Genomic DNA, 25138 nt, shown 5'->3' with positions numbered 1-25138 from the left:
AAAATACTGGCTGTTTTTTATGTAGTACACAAATACTTGATAGCTTTATTTTTAAACTGACATTTAAAGTTGATCTAGGACATGCCCTACCCCAACTATAAATCTGTGCCCACATTTTAAATTTACCTCCCCCTCCAATGCAACATGGTTTTCTCAAGGTCCAAAGTTACTCCTTTTTTTTTTTTGCTTTACTTTCCTTAATGAATCAGCCCCTTACTGTTTATATACAGTACTTTAAAACATTGAATAAAAAAATTGGGATTACAGATTCCCATACAAACCATGCAGGGATAGTGTATTAATTGAGGGACTCAGTAGCCTAAATCAACAACCTCTTCATGTGCACCAACAATTACATGATCATTAAACCTGCTGCTTACAGTAGTCAACACTTATATCAGTGAACATTGATTGCATTGATTATCTTGTACAATGGCACCTGTCAAGGGGTGGGATATAGCAAGTGACCAGTCAGTTCTTGGAAGTTGATGTGTTGGACGCAGGAAAAATGAGCAAACGTAAGGATCTGAGTGACTTCGACAAGGGCCAAATTGTGATAGTTAGACATCTGGCTTAGAGCATCTACAAAACAGCAGGATTGTGGGGTGTTCACATATACAGTGGTGATATTAGAGCCAGCTAATACTGCTAGATGATACATAGAAATAAAAGGGGAGGGGTTTAAAACTGAACTGATGACCCATGAGGCAGTTGGAAGTAGCTGTTGGTTGTTGAACTATGACCCCGGAGGCAGTTGGAAGTAGCTGTTCGGAGTCTCTGAGGAGGAGTCTGTTTGGAGGTGACTGGCAAAGAGAGAAAAATGAGCACAGCTAAGTTTTCTTCAGCAAAAAGGAGGAAAACACAAGGCGATGTCAACAGAGTGAAGTGCAGTGAAATTGCTGACGCAGGCTGCATCCGTCGGCAGAGAGTGAGAGGAGAATTCCTTGCTGAAAGAGATACAAATAGGTCTGTAAACATACCTTTTACACAGAATCTAACCTTTATATTTACACCCCTGGCTGATAACACGAGTGTGTAAAGTACAGGTTACTCACAGTGACAAGAATTAGCACAACTTTTATTCCTGACATGTCTTTAGTACGCTTCTGTGCACATAGTAATAATGGGCATCCATGGACTATATGTATATAACTATCAGTGATCCCCGCACACAGGAAAGTCTATAATGCTGGCACTTTTTCTGTGAAACATATGCCACATCCACCATTTTGTTACAGCAAGAGCCCATAACTTTCATACTACAGTCTCATCTATGTAAATAAAGAGAAAGCGTCTGGAATTTTCTGAAAGACTCTTTGCAAAGCCAATTGTGATTTCACACTTGACATATTGGGACTTTGTATGTGTATCAGATTGGCCTGAAACTCACTAAAAAAACAGATAATTGAAAATGGTCAACCGTGATGCATGACTCATACTACACAAGAACTGAACTGTGAAACCCTATAGGCCTTGAAGTGCAAGTTCATTGTATAAAGGGACACTGTGATAATAACAGTATTTAGTGGATGTGATTCATCTGACAAACTTCAGTCCTAATATTTAGAAAACTTAAGTTTGCCACAAGCTGTAGAGTTCTCCTTATTGGCAACAGACAGCAGCACTGAATAATCAGAAAATAACTTTAGCTTTAATATAATGTAATGTAATGTAATTATTTATGTAAATGATTCTGATTATAGTGAAGATATAAGTGTTGATTACATTGCAAATGTGAATTTGGTTTTATATATATATATAATTTTAAGTTTTAATTAAGTAGTTGTTACAACATTTAAAGTCTGCAAGTTCATATCTAAGAACTTCCCCTAAAATAAATTGAATTTCTTTGAAAACACCGTTGTCATTTGAGAGTTGTGGATAACCCTCCTTACCTCTCTGCCATCAAGAGGATATCAAGAATCAAACCAGTGTGGTTACTCACCATGGCTTTGTAAGGTGCAACTAACATCACCCTTAATCACACTGCACCTCACGGGGCAGCACACTGTCACACTGCAAAAATTATTTAGAAATAGTTTGAGAAACATGACAGAGTACAAGGTGTTGACCTGGCTCTCAAATTCCCCAGACCTGAGTCTGATTGAGCATGTGTGGGATATGCTGGAAAAACAAGTCAGAGCCATGGAGGTCCCACCTCGCAACTTACAGGACTTAAAGGATCTGCTGATAACATCATGGTGCCAGATACCACAGGACAGCTTCAGAGGTCTTATGGAGACCATTCCTTGATGGGTCAGAGCTGTTTTGGTGGCATGAGGGGGACCTACACAATAATAGGCAGATAGTTTTAATGTTGTGGCTGATTTGTGTATATCTATCGATAGATACAAGCCTACTATGTTATTTTATGTATATGAAAAGTCTCTTAAATGTTAATATAATTTTTAACATATAACTATGTTAGTACATTATTATGAGTGCAAAAGATGTAATCTGGAGACTTTTTGGCTGTTGCTTATTATCCTTTATTCTTTGTTTAGTGCACCCTTCAGATATTATTGAGTAGGGGACCTTCCCATTCACCCACTGTTGTCCTGATTTGAGACCTGAGAGGAGTGCATCTGGGGTTCTTAGACAACACCAGCTCTAAAGGTGTCTTGGCAACTCAATTCTAATGCACAAGGGAGATCCAGGGAGTAAGTGCAATACCTAGACTGGATCCCTTTTCAAAACATATAGGAATTTACAATAGTTTTATTGATGATATCCTGTTAGTATTTAATGGCTCCATAGAAGAATTCAAGGCTTTTATGGAAAAGATTAAAACTAATGAGTATCATTTAAAACTCATTTCAAATTTTAGTGAAGATTGTTTGAGACATAAGCCAGTTCTCTATTGAAAATACAACTGCATCTCATGCATACTTTAAGACTGTGGATAGTAATAGCTATTTGGAATTTTCCAGCTGTCACTACGACAGCTGGAAATGAACCATCCCATCCTCCAGTTCACCAATCTAAGAAGAAATTGCTCCACGTTAGATATGTTTGAAAAACAATCACTTTTATATAAAGTCAGTTTTAAGAAATGTATACTCTAAATATATTATTAATAAGGCAGTAGATATTACAAGGAATATAGAAAGAGAATAGTTATTATAATAAAAATAATACAAATATCAAGATGATGTAGGCAAATTCTTTTGCTCTTTCATATATAGTGCCTTTAGAAAAAAAAAATATTAAACTCTTTAAATTCTTAGCAATTACTGGCATTTCCTGACAAAAAGGTCCAGACTTTTTCGAATACTTTCCAGATAAACCTAATCTTGTATATGAAAAAAGCTAAAACATTGGAGACATATCTCTGCCTAAGCTATTTAGAGATAGACAGAGCTACTAATAATATTAAAGAATTAAGGGGCTTTCTTATTTGTGGTACTTTTAAGGTGTGTGAGTTCTGTTTCAGGTATGAGTAACACAAAAGAAAGAGAAATAAAGTATTTTATTATTTGTATCATTGCTGTTGTTATATGCTTCAATGTAGTTGTGGCCTGAAGTATATAGAAAAGACCAGGAGACCTCCGAAGATGCACATCTTGAAACATATTAGAAATATTGAGAATGGGATTGAGAGCCATAGTGTTCCTAGGCAGTTAAAAAAAGTACATACTTGAAGTTTAAGAGCATTGAACAACTAGTACTGGATAAAAGTGGTGGTGATAAGCTAAACTAATTATCCAATCGTGAAACATTTGGATTTTGACAATCCTTTATACCCAAAAGAATTAAATAAAAGTTAAGAGATTACTCCTTTTCTGTAAACCACTTTTATTAATTGATGTATTTTATAATATTTGTTTTTCTATGTATTAACATTTAAGTAAGATGACATACAGTATATCCTGTATGTATAGTGAACTTAATGAATTTCTTTCTCTCCTAGAGGAGAGATTTTTTTTATTGTTGAAACTGACAGATATTTTAATTTTAGCCATTTTTAGTTGGAACTGAACTGATTTTTGAATGGATCCATAATTATTATTAATTATTGTGAAATATTTAGATTTTTGGCTAATGATTAAGGGATATTTAATTTGAATTAATTTTAGCTTCACATAACTGAACTAAAAGTCTTTTCGTTATAGTGGATTAATATATCAATTATAAAATCAGAGATTTGATGGAAATTTGTATAACTGGAAGAATGGATCTCAATGTGTCTCTCTTTCTTCCCTCTTCTTTTTACTTTTGACTAGGAATGACCTGTGAATGTGTTTGACTTTCTAGCATCGCTGTGTTTAACTTGTCCTGGGAAATGTGAGGAAGGTACACCAAGTTAATTGTATAATTGTATAATTGTTAATATCTTAAGATAATTAAATGACCTATGTGTTTTTAACACACACAGTTATAAGGCATAAGGTTGGAACTGATCTGTGTTATATCAACTAATACACAAACTAAGATATTACTGCTTGTATATTTGTCAAACCAGTATTTTGGTTTGCTAATTGTATGTATTATTTTCTTTACCTCTGTATTTGGAGCAGTGGTCAAAATGGGAATTTATACGTGTCGGTAGGGAAATTTAGAATTGGCGATATGGAAAAAATGAGTGAATGGAATTTAATAGTTTTGCAATTAAGGAAGTAGATGAAGTGGCGGTAAGGCAAACCACCATATACTAGCCCACTACGAACACTGATTTTGATGCATGTTTGTAACGGAAGAAAATGATTGGTTTAATCGTCAATATTAGACACATTTCTTGTCACTCAATATCCTAAGAAAATAAATGTTTCTGATGGGAGCATGAACATGTTCTCCCATTGGTTAACTCTATTCTATTTACATTCAGTGTGTCAGGTGCCAAGCCAGCCCTCTGAAGTCTTGGTGGTGAAACCATAGGGACATGGGCACTTCAGGTATTGCAGCGAAGCTCTGATATGGTATTGTATGTTCTCTTCTGCCTTTCATAAGCTGAAACTTGGTTTGCTGTGTGACTGTGCTGGAGCTTCAAATTGTTGATAATTGGTTCTCTTTCAACCTGATGGTACGCATCTGGAGTTTTATAATAAACTGCTAAATAAAAAGTTGTTTTAATTCACAATAAATTGTTGCTTTTTAAAAATTCCTATAGCCCATAAGTAATTAAAAAAAGGGGAAGGAACAGAGCACTTAAGTGTCATAGTGCAAAAATCAATTTTTCTATCCACTTTGCTAAAAAGATCCTACTACGAAAGTGGCTTCATATGATCTTTGGTGTTCTATCTCAGAGACCTTTCATTATACACTGTTGTTAGTGTTATGATCACAACTTTATTTAGTTAGAATAGTCAGTGAAGTGCACTGTATTATTTTTTATGTGTATTTTATATATCTAAAACAAAATATACTGCAATTTGGGTGGGTACTTCAGATACGGTCTTGTTGCCCTGGCACACCATAAATTGCTCCCACCTGAAGCAAAAATATGTGAAAAAGCAAATGGGCACTGAAAAGTCTTCTTAATCTTCTTTTGTTAAGGCTAAGCAGCAAGCTATTGCAACGTTTCATATATCATTTGAGTTCACATTTTGACAGCTCTGTTGATAAAGTCAAATACATGACACTATTGACATTCATGTGACTTTATATTAATAAAGAAAATTCTAAGGTAATTAAATGAGTTTTTTGTTATGGCCACCAGTGCGGCATAAACTTGTAGAACTAGGAGAAGAGGTCTTCACCTATAGCAGCTGCCTTTCCCGTAGAGACTGGTTATGCTCACAGGTACTGGGATGCCCCCAGGACTTACACTCAGTGTAGTACAAGTTTATGGTCACACGGCAGCACACAGGTACAGGAGGTAATACATGGAGTGGCGACTGGCCAGAGATCCGCGGACTGGACAGCGGTGGTAATGTCCGATTGGCCAGACAGCACCGGCAGAGATGTCTAGGTACAAGCAGGGTCATGGCCACAGGCAAGCGTCGGAGTCCGGGTACAGGCAGAAGGTCAGGGTCACAGGCAAAGGTTCAGAGTCCAGGTACCAGCAGAAGGTCAGGGTCTCAGGCAAAGCTCAGAGTCCAAGAACAGGCAGGGGTCATACACAGAAAAGGTAATCCATGGTTTAACACTAATGTAGCACAGGAGCAGGTAGCAGACTGGGATAGAACGCTATAACCGGCAGTAAGGCTCAGTCCTCACTGCCTTAAATAATTCAACGGACCAATCAGGGTAAAGCCCTGCATGTGCTCCAGCACTAGCATAATAAATTAACTGTTCCTGCAGCCAATAGAAGGAAAGGTGAAAGCAGAATATACTAATCAGCTCTAATTGGCTGATCCCTAACAGCCCTGCACGTGGGTGCCCGGCTGTTTGACAGCTGGCTGGGCATGGCAGCAGGGAGCCTGAAGCGTCCTGGTTGTTGTCCAGACAACCGAGATGAGGGAGCCGGAAGTGACGCCCCAGTCGTCATGGAGACGACTGGGATGCCACCAACAGGCAGCATAGAGTGGCGGCGGTGCCCGCGGCCGCCGTGACCGCTGACATTTTTAGAGTAATTATATATTGGGACTATTAACGGTTTCCTATTAGGGTTACATTTATATGGATGAAATATTAAAATTAGCATTCGTCATCATCATCATCATCATTTATTTAGTAAATTCTGTAACGCTTTACAATTGGGAACAAACAGTAATAAAACAATAATGGTAATAGATACAGACATAGGGATAAGAGGCCTCTGCTCACAAGCTTACAATCTATGGAACAATGGAAGTTTGATACACAAGGGTAAGTGCTACATCATATTGCATATTTTTCAGCTACAATGCAAAGATAAAAAGTATTGAATGGTCTGTATGATCAGTCACACAACAATGTTAGTCAGAGGGTTGTTGTCTTGTGTTAGCTGTGTAGAGAGCTGTAATAGGGTAGCCTAGGGAGATTAAGAGTGTGGTTGAGGAATAACATAAACTTGACTGAAGAGGTGGGTTTTCGGAAAGCGCTTGAAGGTTTGAAGACTGGAGGAAAGTCTTATTGTGCGAGGGAGGGAATTCCACAAAGTGGGTGCAGCCCAAAAAAAGTCCTGTAACCGGGAATGGCAGGATGTGATGAGAGTGGAAGAGAGACGCAGATCTTGTGCAGAATGGAGGTGTCAAGTTGGGAGATATTTTGAGACACGTGAGGAGATTTTTGTCGGTGCAATTCTTTTGCAATTTTTGCTTTTCATCTCTAGCTGCAGAAACCTGTGTCTTTTACAATTTTCTTCTTTTGTAGGTAAACTGTTTCAACCTTATATCCATTAAAGTAGCACATGGGCAAATTAAGATAATTAACCTCCTCTCCTGCATAGACAGGTGGTGGCTAATTAATACTTGGAATCCATTTGATTCTAGGAGCTTAAATAGCTGGATTGAGTATAGTCATTACTATCCTTCTGAAGAAACTGCTTGCTATGGCAGAGAAACTTGTTAGGGACTCAGAGTGCTAATTTTGAGACTGCATTTATACATCTCTGTTCACTTGGGATCACTCCTATGCACATTTACCCTTTTTCGATTATGGAGAATTGTATGTGAACAAATAAACTATTGGCTGGAGTGGTGAGAACATTGTATCAGTTATACACACTGCTTTTCAATCAAGATCGGAGGGATTTTTGTAGTTCTGTAGTTTCCCACGAGATCACCCATGAACTGACATCTCTCTGGTCTTTCTCCTATTAATCTGTACATCTAATGGGACTTTTGTACCTCTATTCAATAAATCCCTAATATTAGTGCTTCACTTGTTCTGTGGATATGAACTTCTTATTCCTATCTTTTAAAAGAATATAGATTTTATTATATAATGTTTTATACACAATAACTTATACCAGCTTTATAGTCTCACTGATTTCTGCACTGCATTACTTATCACTTGATATAGATAAAGTGCAATTTTTGAGTGCTGCCTTTTATTCTGTATCTAAAACTATAAGCTTTTAGCTTTAAGAGGGGAGGGGCTTTTGGGCAGGACACATCACTTGCCCATGAGTGGAACATCCTTTAAAGGTAATTTTGAATGTAGAAGATAGGGGCTGATTAGGACAAAAAGCCCTTTTGTTGGAAAAAGCATGTATTTTTCCCAGGGCAAGATCTTGTTTTTTTACACCCTATACAATAATGGGGTTACCGCCAGTGCTAATAATTCATTGGGGTGACAATTTCAAGCATCAAGATCGTGTTCTAGTAAAAACTTCCTAACATGGCATTACCAGAACAGAAAATTTCTCCTCAGAATAAAGTTGTTGGTTTTTTTTAAGCAGTACTGTTTAAATTATTTTTATAATAATTTAAATTACAATAATTTATTTAAAAAAGAAAAGTACTTGTTAATTATACAGGTGCCACTGTAAGTCTCCAGGGCCACACTACTGCTTCCACTAGAACCATTGTTATCAAATCTCTAATTGCCTGGCCCACCCCTGTATGAATCAGATGCTTGCTTGAGTTTTATTTCACTTATATTTTCTGTACAGTACCCACATATTTATTATACTCAGTTACCATAACATCCACACTAAGGTGGAGAGTTACTAAGAAGTAGTTTAGTATGTGGCCATACATGGTTTTTAGAGCCAAATCACAGGAAAGCCTGAAAATGAAATCCGCATCCGCTATTTTGCTGTTTGCAAACCCATATACAAACACAGTCAGGCCAAACCCCATGCAGGCTTTACCCCTTCAATTTTCTACAAGCTTATTGCTACTCAGCATTGAGCCCAGTGCTCTGGGATGGGAAAGGGGGGAGAGGGTGGCAAACAAATTATTGTTTCCCCACACCTAGAGACTACTGGTCCCATGCTGAGTAGCACTGTGTCCCTCCTGGTGCCCTTAGCTGGTTGGTACCAGGGTAATAGTCACAAAATATACTGCAAGCTTTAATGGCATTACAAGTGCACGTATGTACATAAATGCCAGTTCATACTTGTTTTTGTAGTGCCAAAAGAGCATGCACTACAACTGTTGATCTCATTCCTAAAGAAATAAATAATAGTGACCCATTCCTAAACAGATAAATTATGGTGCACTGTTTCTAATGAAATAAATTGTATTGCCTGTGTTGCTAATGATATAAATAAAAATCAAAAGTTGTGCCCCTTGTATAAGGTAATTCATTAATATGTCCACCTTAAAGTAGAAATTAATAAGGACCCAATAATATATAATTAGATGCTGCATCCATAATTAATACCTACCTAAAATCTTGTTCTCTTAATTTCCCATATGGATTATGTTGGAACCAGTGGTTGAAGAGAAACTTTAGAAGTGGTGATATGGAAATTTAGAAGTGGCTTATGAAAAATTTAATGGGAATGTCAGTGAATGGAAATTGATAGTTTTACAAGACAGTAGGAGAAGTAAAGGTACTAAACTTTACTTTTTAATATTTTGTATACATGGACAACACAGCCAGTAATTCAAAATAGAAACCAAAGCAAAAATGCAAAAATTTTACTTACAAATATTCTTCTGGCACTCAGAAGGAATATCACATGAAATTAGTGAATTAACTGTCTTTCACAACATGAAATATTAATCAAATGTACTATATCTTCAGAAATGTCTCAATGAAGCATGTTTGTTTGTAGACATAGGGGTAAATTTATCAAACTGCAGGTTTGAAAAGTGGAGATATTGTCTATAGCAACCAATCATATTCTAGCTGTCATTTTGAAGAATGTACACTATGAATGATAACTAGGGGCCCGATTCATCAAGGTACGCAAACGCATACGCATCTGCGAATTTGTTCTGCGCATGTGCGAAACGGCACTTGAGATGCGTAAAACGCCACTTAAGATACGCAAAACGCCAGTTACGCTACGCAATCACGGCAGATACTACTCTCAAAGTCAACGTAATCTCAAAGGACAACGCAAATAGATTTGAGATGGCTGCTGACCACTTGAGAACAAAGGGGTGAAATGGGCGGAGAGTAGGCGCGGACTGGGCGGAGATGAGACACCATTTGAGTAAAGTAGGCGTTATGCATTTTCACTTGAGAACAGTAGGCGTTCCCTCTTTCCAGTGAAACTGACGTCACTCCTGTCTCAAATCTTTCCCAAAAGTTAGTAACAGCTAGGGTCATGTTTAAATCCCAAAAACCTAGCGCAAACAACTGTTTAAAGCCTTTAGAAGCATACTCTGCGTATGAAAAAAAAAATGTATATGCTAAACAAACACACGTATTAATATTAGGATTTTAATTTAAAAAAAAAAAAATTGTAATTTTTTATTATAGTGCACTATGCTGCTTGCTGCCTCTTCAGTAAAGAGGCCTGGCTTTTATGGGCCCTCTACACTGCAGTTTGGTATGCTAAGCAGATATATTTTCTACTATCACTCCCTATCCATTCCGGCTGCAAAATGGAGTGCACACTCCTTCCCCATTCATTAAAGTTTCCGGAATGGAGTTCACACTCAATTCCCCATTCATGACAGTTTACAAAATGGAGTGCACACTCCATTCCACATTCATGACAGTTTACAAAATGGAGTGTACACTCCATTCCACATTCATTGTGGCTTCCGGAATGGAGTGCACACTCCATTCCACATTCATGACAGTTTCCAAAATGGAGTGCACACTCCATTCCACATTCATGACAGTTTCCAAAATGGAGTGCACACTCCATTCCACATTCATGACAGTTTACAAAATGGAGTGCACACTCCTTCCCCATTCATTAAAGTTTCTGGAATGGAGTGCACACTCAATTCCCCATTCATGACAGTTTACAAAATGGAGTGCACACTCCATTCCACATTCATGACAGTTTCCAAAATGGAGTGCACACTCCATTCCACATTCATGACAGTTTACAAAATGGAGTGTACACTCCATTCCACATTCATTGTGGCTTCCAGAATGGAGTGCACACTCCATTCCACATTCATGTCGGCTGCTGAAATCGAGTGCAAAGTGCATGGCTAATTTGATAAATTGTGTTAAACTGTTAGGCAAACATTCTGCTTTATCATAAATATTGATTACAAATCTCTTTTGATTCTCAGCAACTAACAATTAACATTAGTCTCAATATGCAACATGGATGATTTGACACTTGGTGGCTTTTCAATATAATTAAAAATAAATACATATAGAATAACTACACTTTTTCAAGGAATTTACACCCATTTTATTAGCTATTGTAAACGAAGTGTTCGATTACCACAGGGTAAGTTTTATCACCAACACAAATATTGTAAGGAAATATCCTTAATCCCTAATTAAGGATCCCTAAGACACAAGTGAATTAGTGAGGTCTTGAACACATGTTTGCAAGCTTCAAAGGTGCCTTGGCTATCTGCTACGCCACTGTACAAGTAGTGATGAGAACTGAATAGAATAACAATGAAAGATGAGCATCTTTTAAGGACAACAACTTATTATATACGTAGGGTATATAATAAGTTGGGTGTCCTTAAAAGATGTTTAAAACTCCAAATATTTTCACATATTATACATGGTAGGAACTGGTATATGGTGAGTTAAAATGTATGCATATGGAATTATATCCATGTTCATTAATACAAATCAAAAGTATAATAATATTGCTACCATTTTTGTGTTCTCTTTTTCTACTTCTGAGAGTATAGATTTGCTATGTCTTTGCAATAAAGTCTTTTGCTACAACTCCTTTCATCTGTTGTAAGTGATCACAATGTTCAACATGACAGATAGGCAGATTAAACATCAAACCATATACAAAAGCACTCTTACATAAGTCACAGAGTAGAGTAAATGCGCTCAAACATTGACATAAACAAAGGTAAGCCACATACACACATGAATCGGGGGTCAAACTCATTACCTTATCATTGCAAGGTTAGTTCTTTATCCACTAAGGTATACTTCAGATAAAAAAAACACACACCAAACTGCACAATAACTTTTTCGGCCAGCTGAATCGCTGTCTTAGGTCTGTCAAATCTGGCCGGTTGCATTTATTGTTAACGGTATGACGGATAAGGCGCTATAAAAACCATAACCCTACATACACACACATAAAATAAAAAAAATGCTTGTCAAACGCATCAGGACCTTGAAAGACTTGACCATGTTAAGAATTGAGGGGGAATTAAAAAATAGAAAAAAATTGCGTGTCTTGTGCTATGTTACAAGCATTTGCGTATTTTTATTCCTATTATACTTTACTGAGTATGCTTAATGGAGCCTCGTAAATGGCTCTGTGCTTATGGTTGACCTGTGGGCTCAAACTCCTGCACTTAGTACTGGTGGGTGGAATACATAACCACTACACTATAGTGTCACACATTAAGTTTACACATGTTAATTCAATACATGTAAATGATTTTTAGGGAATATGATTATAGCCCAATCAATTTATTCTTTATTATTGGCACAGTAATAAAAGCTAAGCGCATTATTGACATCTGTAATAATAGTTTAAAAATCGACTCACCGTACAATGAAGAACCTTAGGTTACATGCCAGCATGAGTTTTAGTCAAAAACAAAATTGTTTCATTGGTACGCAGCTGTCAGCTCTTAATGATTTCTGTTTACCATACTCTACGGCGTTCGCACCGGCATTTAATTACCTAATTAGAGTGGTAGTTAAAAATACCTTGCTACCACTTCTGTGTTGTTGTGAGTTTGACAAATCAGGGTAAGTAGACTGTAGATGGGCAAATGTTTTTTTAATCAGATGTTTATTGCTGTACCTTGCTCAGTACTCAGTATGTTTAAAGATGTAACTTTAAAGTATGTTTAAAGATGTGTGTGTGTTGGTGAGCAAGAAATCTCTGTTGCTGCAGAAAGGGCTTAATGTACTGTGCTGGTGGTTTTTATGTTGAATGTTAGTGCAAAAGTGTTTGGTTAGCTGTGGAGTTTTAATATTTAGTCCACTGTGTATACTTAGAGGCGGAACTGCATACAGTCCTCTAGAATGTAGTGAAATATTTCAATATTATCCCTTTTATTTTTTTTTCTTTATTTTTTTCTTTCTTGTTTACCCTCCCCCACAGCTATTTGGGTCTGCTGGGATTTTGACTAATCTTGTTGTGTGCCATTTTAAGACAATCTTGTGTGTGTGGTAAGTATAAAACAAATATAGTTTCTTGCATACCCCTTGTTACAACACCTTGCAGTAATAATGGCCATGGTTTTTGGAATAATTTTCTTGTGCTATAATAATTTTTTTTTAAGTGGTGTTTTTTGCCCCTACCTTAAACACATTAGCACTCTGTGTTAAGTGTTTCACTCCCTTCACATTTGTATGGCACATAAAGGTCAATATAACTAATCTGATTTGTGAAAGGGTCTATGGCGATGGTAAGTATCACGATTGCAAGCACTTTGGTGGTGGTTTTATATGACTATATGGTGTTTGGTTATGTAAATTGTTTTTTTTTTTTTTTTTTTTTTTTTTTTTCAAACTCGCCTTAAACATTACTTTCATCTTCTTATGGAGTGGGGCACCAGGGGTCATGGACGAGGTTGCTGGGGTGGAGGAGGACGAGGCGGAGGCAGAGGAGGAAGATCAAGTCCCCCCCCCCCCCCCCTCGTGAAGCAGTGCGTGGCTCAAACTTCAGGAGCTATGTTGTCTATCAGTATTTTTGAGGTAATCATTTTTAATGCACTTTTTAACCCTTAACATTTCAAAGCTGTGTGTTAAAATCAGCGGCAAGCTTATTCAAGAACAGATGATCTAAGGTATGTTAAGTTCAAATGGCAATATGAATCTACATGGACTGGTGTGATAGTGAAATGTATAATATGTGGGAAAATTTGTATTTCCAAGCGTTGCTACCTTTTTGTAACCTTTACAATGTGTGTAGAAAGTATAGATTCATGTCTGTAGGTTTTGCCTCAATGTCTTTAGCTAAATGCACCTTAGTGTGTTAGATTTAATCTACAGGCTTTTTTTTTTGTTTGTACAAACAAATTGTTTAATGTTTCATACACTTTGGCCAGTCCAGACTTTGCACACTTGATGCTTGTATTTGCTAAGTCTCAAAAGGCATTAATGCTGTAGTATGTAGATGTCCCCTACTGTCATAATGTGGTTGCTAAATTGTGACCATGTAAATGTGGCCTAACTCTGGTTATTTATCCATGTGAGGTTTATAGGTAATTGTTTGGCACATATAGTGTGTTGTAGTGGTAATTTTTCTAACTGTTTTTTAATTTTCTTATATCTACAGCCTGTATATAACACCTGGCCTGGAGTGGTGGTCTTTGTGGAATTTAACTTTTTAAATTGTTTGCTTTTTGGAATGGTGCAATTCGTGTCTCACTACATGTTGAAGTATTTCTCCAGAGCTCCAAGGCTGCTTATGTCTCTCTTCAGTCTGGCCACATTGGCATCTCTTCATCCAAGGATCTTTGCCACACACAGACTATTAACTTCTTTGCTATGTTTTTGTTAGGCCGTTTGGATTCATATATGTAATAAATATATCTTATCCTGCAAATGACTCTGCAATCTGTTGTCATGCCATTTTGTACCATTACTATAGTGCTGTGATTTCTCTTTGCATACACACACATTCTTGTGAATTGCTTTCCTAACTATTGTGTAACTGTTACGAGCCGCGGCGGTGCCCAGCCGCCGCGACTCACTCACCCCCGTCCCGGCCGTCGCCATGGCGACCGGGACGTCATTTCCGGCCATGACCCGGCCGTTGCCGGGGCAACCAGCGGACGCTTCAGAGCTGCGTCCCGGCAATAGGAGGAAGCCGGGCGCAGCGTTCTACAGCCTGTGGGCTAATTAATATGGGCAGATTATAGGAGGCAATTACAGGCATTAGCCTGCAACTGTGCAGGCCAGGGGCAAGCCCTGATTGGCTCTATTAGTGACTGCTCTATTAACCTGCAGGAGTGTGTTCAACCTGTGAGTGGTTCAGCTGGGTATTTAAGGCAATGAGGTCTGCTGCCTCATTGCCGGTTATAGCTTCTGTGCTCCAGTCTGCTGACCTGCTTGTTCCAGTTCCTGTATCCTGTATCTACGTTTGATTTCCCGTGTATGACCCTTGGCTTCGTACTGGACTTCGCTTGTGTTTCCTGTGACCCTGATCCTTGGCTTGTTTACCCGTTCTGCTACTTTGCCTGTGACCTCTGACCTCAGCTTGTTCATCGTTACTGTTACCTGCTGCCGGCCTTTGACCTCTGCGTGGACCTGACTCTTCTTGCCTGGGTTCTCCCCAGCCGGTACACACTTCACGACCCTCTGTCAGTCTGCAGGCCAGTCTGTCCCCACCATCAGGGGCTCCAGTGAACACCTGACTGGCAGAGTAGACTCCGGGTAGTGTTGTGCCGGCTGGAGGGGTTCCTAACAGTAACAGGTATACTTAGAAAATATAATATTATTATGTGTGGTTCTTTTGTCCTTTGCCACAGACACACCATAGCCTACAAACACACTCTATGGTGTTTATGTTCAGTTATAGGAAATTAGTTTAGTTTGGAGGTTTGTATGTGTGTATGGTTGCTTAGTAGTTAATTTCTTGTACACTTTACAGCTTTTAGAGGGAACATGGTAGGTACATAGCAATATAGGCATTATAAAATGTGTAACTCATACAAATAATGAAAAAATGTTACCGGTCTTACGTCCAACACTATAAACTGTTGGCCGTTGCACAAACAGGATAACTATCTTTCGCCTGTGCTAGTGGCACTTTGTTTAAAAGTGACATCCACATGGCACACACAAAACCGACACTAACAATGATGGTAAATGCATTAGTGTCCTAAGTTAGTGTAGTGTTGCTACAAGGGCAGATTAACATTATGTGTAACCCACCTTTGGAACAGCTAATAATACAGTATACACAATTTTCATGGTGTTTTTACAAAGTTTCATTGTTGTGATAAGGAATACTTCACCTAGTTTGGAAATAGTCTGCAAAATGTCAGATTACGGCCAACACACGTATACAAATTTAGCACTAGTTACATTTGTCTGATGACACACATTGTTTGCCAGCTGTCACATTACATGTTTGATGGCCCTGTCAATGTTATAGTTAATTTATTGTGGTGTATAAATGTGTAATTATTAGACTATCCAAATATCTGTTAAATTTCCCTCTGAAAATATAACATATCGACAAAAGCCACATTCCAGCTTGGTTGTACTACAAATCCTATGTCAGTGTGTGTGTCACTAGTAAATTATGTTAGTTTGGCCCTGATTAGAAGCTATGACTGTTTAAACATGCTACTACATGCGAAGAGTCTTTTGCGCCTCTTGCATTGTAACATGGTTTTCTCTAGGAGACTGAAATAAGGATACAAAGCTTTGGACCTCCTTATTCATTCTGGGCCAGTGATCATGTTCAATGGGTACCTGTGTCTGTCTATACACAAAATCTCCACCTACTAAACGACTCAGCATTATAATTTGCACGTCATGTCAACTAGCTTGCCCTTGCCTAAATAAAATCCACCACTGCAAGGGAGCACAAAAGTATTGTCATGGCCAGTATAGCAATGAATGAATGAGTTTTCATAACTAAATAAACAATAAGGTCTGTTTAGCCAAAAAAGGTATTAAGGCATCCAAATTGTTTAGAACTGTCATGCAATTGTGGAATGAGACCATAGAGTTTAGTACAGTAAGGACTGTATCAATAAAATTGGTAGAAAAACTACCTCTTGGATATCCATCACGGCCAGCACAGTGGCGTAGTGGCTAGCACTTTTGCCTCCCAACACTGGCCTAATAAGTTAAATTTCTGACCATGGCGTTATCTTGTGGATTTCTCCCTGTGTTTGCATGGGTTTCCTACAGGTCCTCTGGTTTTCACCCACACTCCAACAACATACTAGTAGGGTAACTGGCTGCTATCAAAATTAACCCTAGTCTCTCTCTCTCTCTGTGTATGATAGGGAATTTAGACTGTAAGCTCCAATGGGGCAGGGACTGGTGTCAATGAGTTCTCTGTACAGTGCTGCAGAATCAGTGGATAGAAATAAATGATGATGATGATCACTAGGTGATGTAGATAATGTTGTGTATAACTAATTGAATTAGAGGGTGTGTTTCTTTGGCAGAGTAAACCACAATCAAACTGCAATGTTTTTAGTGTCCTTATGACATGATTAGCCAGACACACAGCAAGCAGCTCACACAACACAACATACACCCTTATATAGTGTACACATGTCACGGCCATCTGTATTTCTTGGTCCGATTATGGGCCCTTGGGACTAGCTGGAGCTGGACTGAATAAGAACCTAGCACACTGGATCATCTTCCTGCTCATGTTCTTGATTATTGTTTAATATAGCAGTTGAATGAGCAGTCAGCAAATGTGGCCAATAACTCTGCTTTTGTAATGCAGGCCAGACCACTGGAGGCAAGACCTATCCTCTGGAGAGAAGTGTATTGTTCGGCCAATGAACAGATCACAGCAGCAGATCTAAATAGGGTGTCCCAAACAGCTATTGTCTGATCAGTTAATGTGATCTGAGCTGGTGATTCTGGTTGGTCTGTAATGATCACCTGACTGCATCCAAGCTGACCACGCCAATGCAGCAGAACAAACAGTGTGTGTTTTCCAATGGTGGTGTAGTTGACGGGAATGTTGCAGACTAACAGAAGGGGCCAGGGTAGATGTGATATGACAGAGGTGGATGGGGTAAGTGCACCTAGGAACCCAATTTGACTCCATAACTATATGTGCTTAGTGCAATAAGGACATTAAGTAACATTTAAACAAGCGTTAGACTAAAGGATGATTGGTGTACCATACACTGTGCATTAGTACTATTCTTAAAGACAAATGCCTTATTAGATGTGTTTAAATTTTCTACAGTCATAACGGTTCAGAATAGTAGCTACCAATACTTGACCTGTGCCATGATGGGAAATAATCTTAGGAGTATTTTGGCGCTATTTGCACCTTTCTTTTCCGGCTACTTTGTGTCAACTTACAGTTTACAAAAACAAAACTTTCTTTACAGGATCATTTTTTCAACCTATAAAGGCCCACTGTAGTAGTGGCACGCTTGATGTCAAAACATTTACTCACACAAACAAAGAAATACTGTGGCAAAAGCATTCTGAAGCTTAGCTTGATAAACTTCTTGTTTAAGTCTTCTTGACCAAACCAGGGGCCTGAATCATTCTAGAAAGTTAAGGCAAAGTATGTGGCATTGGAGGGGTATGTTTTAAAAATGGAGCTTGCTGATTCTTATGGGGGGGTAGGAGAGATCCTAGATTAACTTTTAATTACCGTCTTCAAATAAGCTAACAAGTAGTTTGGAACAATATTAAGATACAGACAGTATGTAAGTTTTTAAACAAAAAGGGTGATATTTTACTACACTGACATTAATTCATGGTTTATAGAAGATTATTGTAATAAGGATCCTTTCCATTTATGACCCAGAATCAATCTGCCACTTCCTTTTGGACACCACACTGAAATTAGATACCTATTCCTTAAAGAACCATCATGATTCCGGACGTTTTTTGGCAGATAATTCTTTGCTGATACTTGATAACAAGTATTGTGTACAAATAACCATCATAGATTATGTAATAATAAATCAATAAACACATACTTAGTAATAAAAAAAAATTAATTTATTAAACAATACATATTTTGTTATCCAAATATGAGATAATGTTTTAAAACAAAAACTATTATTTATTTTTTGGTTGGTTTTTTGTAAGGAGTTTGAATGGACTGGCTCCGACTACTACTTCTTGTCACCCGTGATGTAGAGGCCTCAGATGAAGCAGGCAAACCTGCATGGGAAACGGTTTGTGTCCGACGAGGTGAAGGCTCATGGACAGGGGATTGGGAAGGGACCACGACAGGGGATTGGGAAGGGACCACGACAGAGGATTGGCCGAAGCCACGGGCAAAAGCTAAACACATAAGACAACAGAGGGCTGGGTCAAGGAGGGGGGACGGAACAGACCCAACAGGGAGGGGGGATGCAACAGACCCAACAGGGAGGGGGGACACAACAGACCCAAAAGGGAGGGGGGACGCAACAGACCCAACAGGGAGGGGGGACGCAACAGAACCAACAGGGAGGTTGGAGCCACCAGCCAACTGGGTATGGGGGCTGGTGGACCCAAAATCTGAGCTGGGTGAAGGGAATGTGGCGGAGGTGAGTTGGGAGTGGGCATGCAAGAGTTCACCCAGGAGTGTTTCGATATGTGACATAGATTGAGTTTAATTTGACATTTAGGTGTTGTGTGTGGCTATTAAAGAGTTGTGTGAGGTCATTAAAGAGGTGTCTGTGCTCATGAAAGTGGAGAGTGTGCTTATGAGACTTGTAATTTGCTGATCCGTGTGTTGGACAGTGCTCGCTATAAGTGCCAGGTGATCATTCTGTGAATCTGTGGCGCAGTAAAGTCTTTGTGATGCGTCCGAGAGTGCCCGCTCCCATGAATTGTCACCTGGATCCACCTGATCCCCCTCTACATCATGGGCAACTTCAGAAACTACTTCAGTGGCCTGCTGCTGGGAATCTGTAGAGAGATTTAAAATAAACACTAAGATATTTGATAAAAACATTTGGCAACAATAATATTGTTCAAAAACCTATTGAGGTACACCTGATGTAGCATTGGTCAAGTGTGAAATCACTTTTAATGTGCTTCCTGCCCTTTACAGTCACCCAAATGAGACTTTAGAATCTTTAATTTATTCAAATTATGCACAAAACTGTATATATAGAGAATTTTTATCTTCACAGTCTACATGACATTTCCTCAAATGTGATAGGCTAAGATATAGTGCAATCAAAGTAATCCTTCAGACACACCCAGAGAGTTTACACATTTGCTCAGACATATAGAAACATTTACAGTCATTAACTAAACACACTCATCATTGTACCTAGTGGAGCGGAATCTCCTCTTCGGGGTGGGCTATAGCCAGTGTCTATGTCGCCCACCCCAACAATCTCAACAAGAGAAATAGCGGCCCTCACACGCGCTTCAAGCGGGGTCAAGGAAATGTCCATTGGTGGCCCACCGCCAGTCCTGTGCGCATGGTGGTGTTGCCGTGCTAGTTTGCTTTTCAGCCTAGCTTTATAGTCTGCCCAGCTGCATAATAGACAAACATTAGGGTGTTAATTTTTTTATTTTTTTTAAGGTTAAAATCAATATACTCATCAAACCACATTTATTAATGCCACATTGTACACTAATGTCTTGGAATTTACAATTGTGGTTAATGTGCACAACTCATTATGTGTCACGGGCACTAGGAGTCTTTGCCCAGGATATCACCAGATGATGGTCTTACCAGAGTAATGTAGCTGGTACTATGGTTCTCTGGTACCAGGGTGACAACGGAATAGGAGAAACAGAAGATGGTGAGAGAATGCTCGAGGAAAGTCTATGACTAGCAGCAACTGGTAATGAGTAGATGAATGTACACGAGGAACCAGATGGAAAAGGAACGTGAGGAAAGTCAGTGGTCTGCGTATAGCAAGTTGTACCACTGCTATAGTGAGGAGGAATGTCCAGGAGTAGCGAGGAGGTAGTGAGAGTCAGCGGTCTGCGTATAGCAAGTTGTACCGCTGTCTATAGTGAAGGAATGGAATCCAGGTGAAAGTAGGTAACGGGGAAGTCAGTGGTCTGCGTATAGCAAGTTGTACCACTGCTTATGTGAGAGGATACTTGAAACTGGTGTAGGAGGAGAGACCACTGGAGGGTGGAAGCGGTAATCAGGTTGGTGCAGCGCACAGCAGGTAATCCAGAATCAACGAAGCAATACTCAGGAAGCAGTAGTAAGTGGAACTGGAAACATGAAGAACACGGAGAGTTGAGGCTGTCTAGTATCCAGTAGTAGTGGTGGAGGCAGCGGAGAGAAGGCACGCTGAACACGGGAGAGTAGAGGCGGTCTGGAACCCTGTAGTAGTAACGGAGGCAGCGGAGAGCTGATACGATAAACACAGGAGCGTTGAGACGGTCAGGAACTCAGTAGTAGTAACGGAGGCAGCGGAGATCTGACACGATAAACCCAGGAGAGTTGAGACGATCAGGAACTCTGTAGTAGTAACGGAGGCAGCGGATAGGAATCAACTGAGTGCAGGCACGATGAACACAGGAGAGTTGAAGTGGTCTGGAAACCACAATAGCAGTACACAGGAATCAGCAGGAGCTGAATACACGAGAAACACAGGAACACCTTCAGAGGCTCATGGGGAATGAGACTCCAAGATCAGGCAACCAGGTAATGATCACAGGTGGTTTAAATAGGGAGGGTTGCCTGATCATCCAATCAATTAAAAGCAACAGGTACTGAAGGTTTGATAAGGGCTGCACATGCGCAGACCCTCAGGATGGCGGACGGCCACGGTTCCTGAACACAGGAGAAATGGCACTCACAGTCCGGTGAGTGACAGTACCCCCCCTTTTAAAGGTGGGCACAGAACACCTGGAACCGAGTTTGTCCGGAAACTTGGAATAAAACTTCTTAAGAAGAGCTGGAGCGTTGAGATCTTCTGCTTTAATCCATGACCGCTCTTCAGGACCAAAGCCCTTCCAATGAACGAGGAAACGAAGAACTCCTCGCGAAATTTTTGCATCCAATATGTGAGTAATCTCAAAGTCCTCCTCTTGATGAATTTGAACTGGCCGAGGTGCTGAAGGAGGGACCGAGAAACAGTTGATGATAAGAGGTTTGAGCAAAGACACATGGAAGGCATTGGAAATACGAAGGCTCTTAGGTAGTAGAAGTTTGAAACAAACTGGATTTATCACTTGAATGATCCTATACGGACCAATAAAACGAGGAGCGAACTTCATAGATGCGACCTTCAAACGAATATTTTTGTTTGATAACCAAACACGATCTCTGATTTTCAGTGGTGGAATAGCCCGTCTCTTTTTATCTGCAAAAGACTTATATCTGGCAGATGTCTTCTTTAAACAGGTTTTGACCTGAGCCCAAATATTTTTGAAGGTCTGACAAACAGTCTCTACAGCAGGAACTTGGGTGGGAGGGAGGGCAGGAAATTCCGGAAAAGACGGATGGTGACCATAAACCACAAAGAATGGAGTTTTAGCAGATGATTCATGATACATGTTGTTATGAGCGAATTCAGCCCATGGAAGCAAATCTACACAGTTGTCTTGGTTGGCTGAAGAGAACATCCTTATAAAAGTCTCAAGATCTTGATTGACCCTTTCGGTTTGTCCGTTAGATTGAGGATGGTAGGAGGATGAGAGTGATAATCGGATACCCAAGGTCTTACAGAGGGCCCGCCAGAATCTAGAAACGAATTGTACTCCTCTATCTGAAACAATCTCGGAAGGACATCCATGAATACGGAAGATTTCTTTGATGAAATAATCAGCCAGAGTAGATGAAGAAGGTAAACCGGTCAAAGGAACGAAATGTGCCATCTTCGAAAATCTGTCCACCACTACCCAAATAGTATTGCACTTTTTACTAGGAGGAAGATCAGTAACAAAGTCCATACTAATATGGGTCCATGGCTTGGAAGGAATGGGTAGTTGTTGAAGCAAACCCGCTGGAGTTCTGCGAGGGGTCTTAAACTGAGAACACAATTCACACGCAGCCACAAAATCTTTGACATCTTTCCTCATAGAAGGCCACCAGTAGCTTCGAGAAAGAATTTCAAAGGTCTTGTGTTCACCAGAGTGTCCAGAAAAACGAGAAGAGTGAAACCACGAAAGGGATTTTCTTCCTAAGAGCAGGAGGCACGAGGGTTCTCCCAAATGGTAGCACCTTAGTGGAAGAGGCAGCCAGAGAAACACATTTGGGGTCTAATATAGAGTGGTTGGGACCATCTTCAACGTCTGCGGACGTCACAAAAGCTCGAGATAGGGCGTCTGCTTTTTTATTTTTTGCAGCTGGTTTGAAGGTTATGATTAGTTCAAAACGAGAAAAGAAAAGAGACCATCTTGCTTGACGAGGATTCAAACATTGAGCAGACTGTAAATATGACAAATTTTTATGATCAGTAAAAATTGTCACAGGATGACGAGCTCCTTCCAACAAATATCTCCATTCCTCTAATGCTACTTTTATAGCCAGCAACTCCTTGTCCCCGATGGTATAATTCTTCTCCGCAGGCAGAAGACTCCGAGAGTAAAAGGCACAAGGATGGAATTTTTGTTGCTCCGATCTTTGGGAGAGAATGGCTCCTAAACCAACATTAGAGGCATCTACCTCTAGGAAGAAGGGAAGCGTCACATCAGGCTGTCGAAGAACAGAAGCAGAGGAGAAGGACTCTTTGAGGAACTGGAAGGCTTGAAGAACCTCAGAGGACCATTGTTTAGTATTGTTTTAGTATTGGCCCCTTTACGAGTCAGGGCCACAATAGGAGATGCAATCGAGGAAAAATCTTGAATGAAGCGTCTATAGTAATTGGCAAAACCTAAAAAACGCTGAATTGCATGAAGAGTAGTTGGCTGAGGCCAATGTAACACAGCATTCACCTTTTCTGGATCCATCTGAAGACCAACTCCGGAGACAATATATCCCAGAAATGGAATCTGGGGCAACTCGAATGAACATTTTTCTAACTTGCAGAATAATGAATTTTTCCGGAGTCTGGAAAGGACCTCTGCCACATGTTGATGATGAGAAGGCAGGTCCTGCGAAAAGATCAATATGTCGTCCAGCTAGACGACGACACAAACATATAACAAGTCCCGGAAGATCTCATTAATGAAACCCTGGAAAACAGCGGGGGCATTACATAACCCGAAGGGCATTACTAAATATTCATAATGCCCGTCTCTGGTGTTGAAAGCTGTCTTCCATTCGTCACCGGACCTAATTCGAATTAAATTGTAGGCACCACGAAGATCCAACTTGGGAAAGATCTGGGCTCCCTTGATACGATCAAATAACTCAGTAATTAATGGAATGGGATACCGATTTTTGATAGTTATGGCGTTAAGTCCACGGAAATCTATGCAGGGGCGTAATGACCCATCCTTCTTTTTTACAAAGAAAAACCCTGCTCCAGCGGGAAAGGTAGAAGGTCGAATAAATCCTCGCTGGAGATTCTCTTGAATGTATTCAGATGTAGCTTGAGTTTCAGGTAACGAAAGTGGATACACACGTCCCCTGGGAGGAGTCTTGCCAGGTTGAAGATCAATCGGACAGTCCCATGAACGATGAGGAGGAAGACGTTCAGACTGAGTTTTATCAAATACATCGGCAAAAGAAGCATACTGAGGAGGAAGTCCCGGTGAACAAGGTGAAATGGAGGATTGCTGTATTTTGAGAGGAACGACTTGAGAGAGGCAAAGATGATGACATTCAGGCCCCCAAGGCTTAACTTGAGGAGTGTGCCAGTCAATCTGAGGAGAGTGACGTTGAAGCCATGGAAGGCCTAATACAATCGGACTGGTAGTAACAGGCAGAATTAGAAATGAAATTTCTTCCTGGTGTAATACACCAATTTGAAGGGTTACTGGAGACGTACTCTGGGTGATGAGACCATTAATAATGCGTGATCCATCGATAGCAGTCACAGTAATAGGTATTTTCAAAGTAATCACTGGTAGGGACCATTGATTCACGAGGGATTTCGAAATAAAATTTCCTGCAGCTCCAGAGTCAATAAGTGCTTGGAACTTAAAGGATTTGGTAGAAAAGAAAACTGTAACATCAAAAGCACAAACTTTTAATTTCGTAGAACATGGAGAGGACTCCAGGGACCCTAACTTCACCTCTCCAGAACTGGTTAGGGCCTGGCATTTCCCGATTTTTTAGGGCATGAATTGAGCATATGAGTAGAATCAGCACAATAGATACAAAGTCTATTTTTTACTCTTCGGTCCCTCTCCTCTGAAGCTAATTTGGAGCGACCTATCTCCATGGGTATCACCGGAGATGAAACTGGGCGAACTTGAGGACTTGAGCGAAGAGGTGCTTTAAATAAAGGTTTTTTTTTTAGACTCTTTCACGAAATCTCATGTCTACACGGTGGCAAAGAGAAATCAAATCTTCTAGAGAAGTAGGTAATTCTTGAGTAGTCAGTGCATCTTTAATTTTATCAGAAAGCCCCTGCCAGAAGGCGGCAATTAACGCTTCAGTGTTCCACTGGAGTTCAGAGGCTAATATCCGAAATTGAATGACATACTGGCCTACAGTACGAGAACCCTGACGTAGACGGAGGATGTTGGATGCAGCGGAAATAACACGACCAGGTTC

General features: G+C 39.8%; 1 long non-coding RNA gene across 1 annotated transcript in view; it reads left to right on the top strand.

The window, feature by feature from the left end:
- The first annotated feature begins 900 nt into the window (after positions 1-900).
- Positions 901-25138, top strand: part of LOC142142809 (uncharacterized) — a 49715-nt gene continuing 25477 nt past the window's right edge. The window contains exons 1-2 of the long non-coding RNA XR_012689340.1: positions 901-966; positions 4224-4293. This is a non-coding gene — a long non-coding RNA (uncharacterized LOC142142809). The remainder of the gene's footprint in view (positions 967-4223; positions 4294-25138) is intronic.

The sequence above is a fragment of the Mixophyes fleayi genome, chromosome 3 (genome assembly GCF_038048845.1).
Source record: "Mixophyes fleayi isolate aMixFle1 chromosome 3, aMixFle1.hap1, whole genome shotgun sequence".
NCBI lineage: Eukaryota > Metazoa > Chordata > Amphibia > Anura > Limnodynastidae > Mixophyes > Mixophyes fleayi.
Note: the sequence above shows the minus strand (reverse complement) of the source record. Positions and strands in the feature narration are given on the sequence as shown.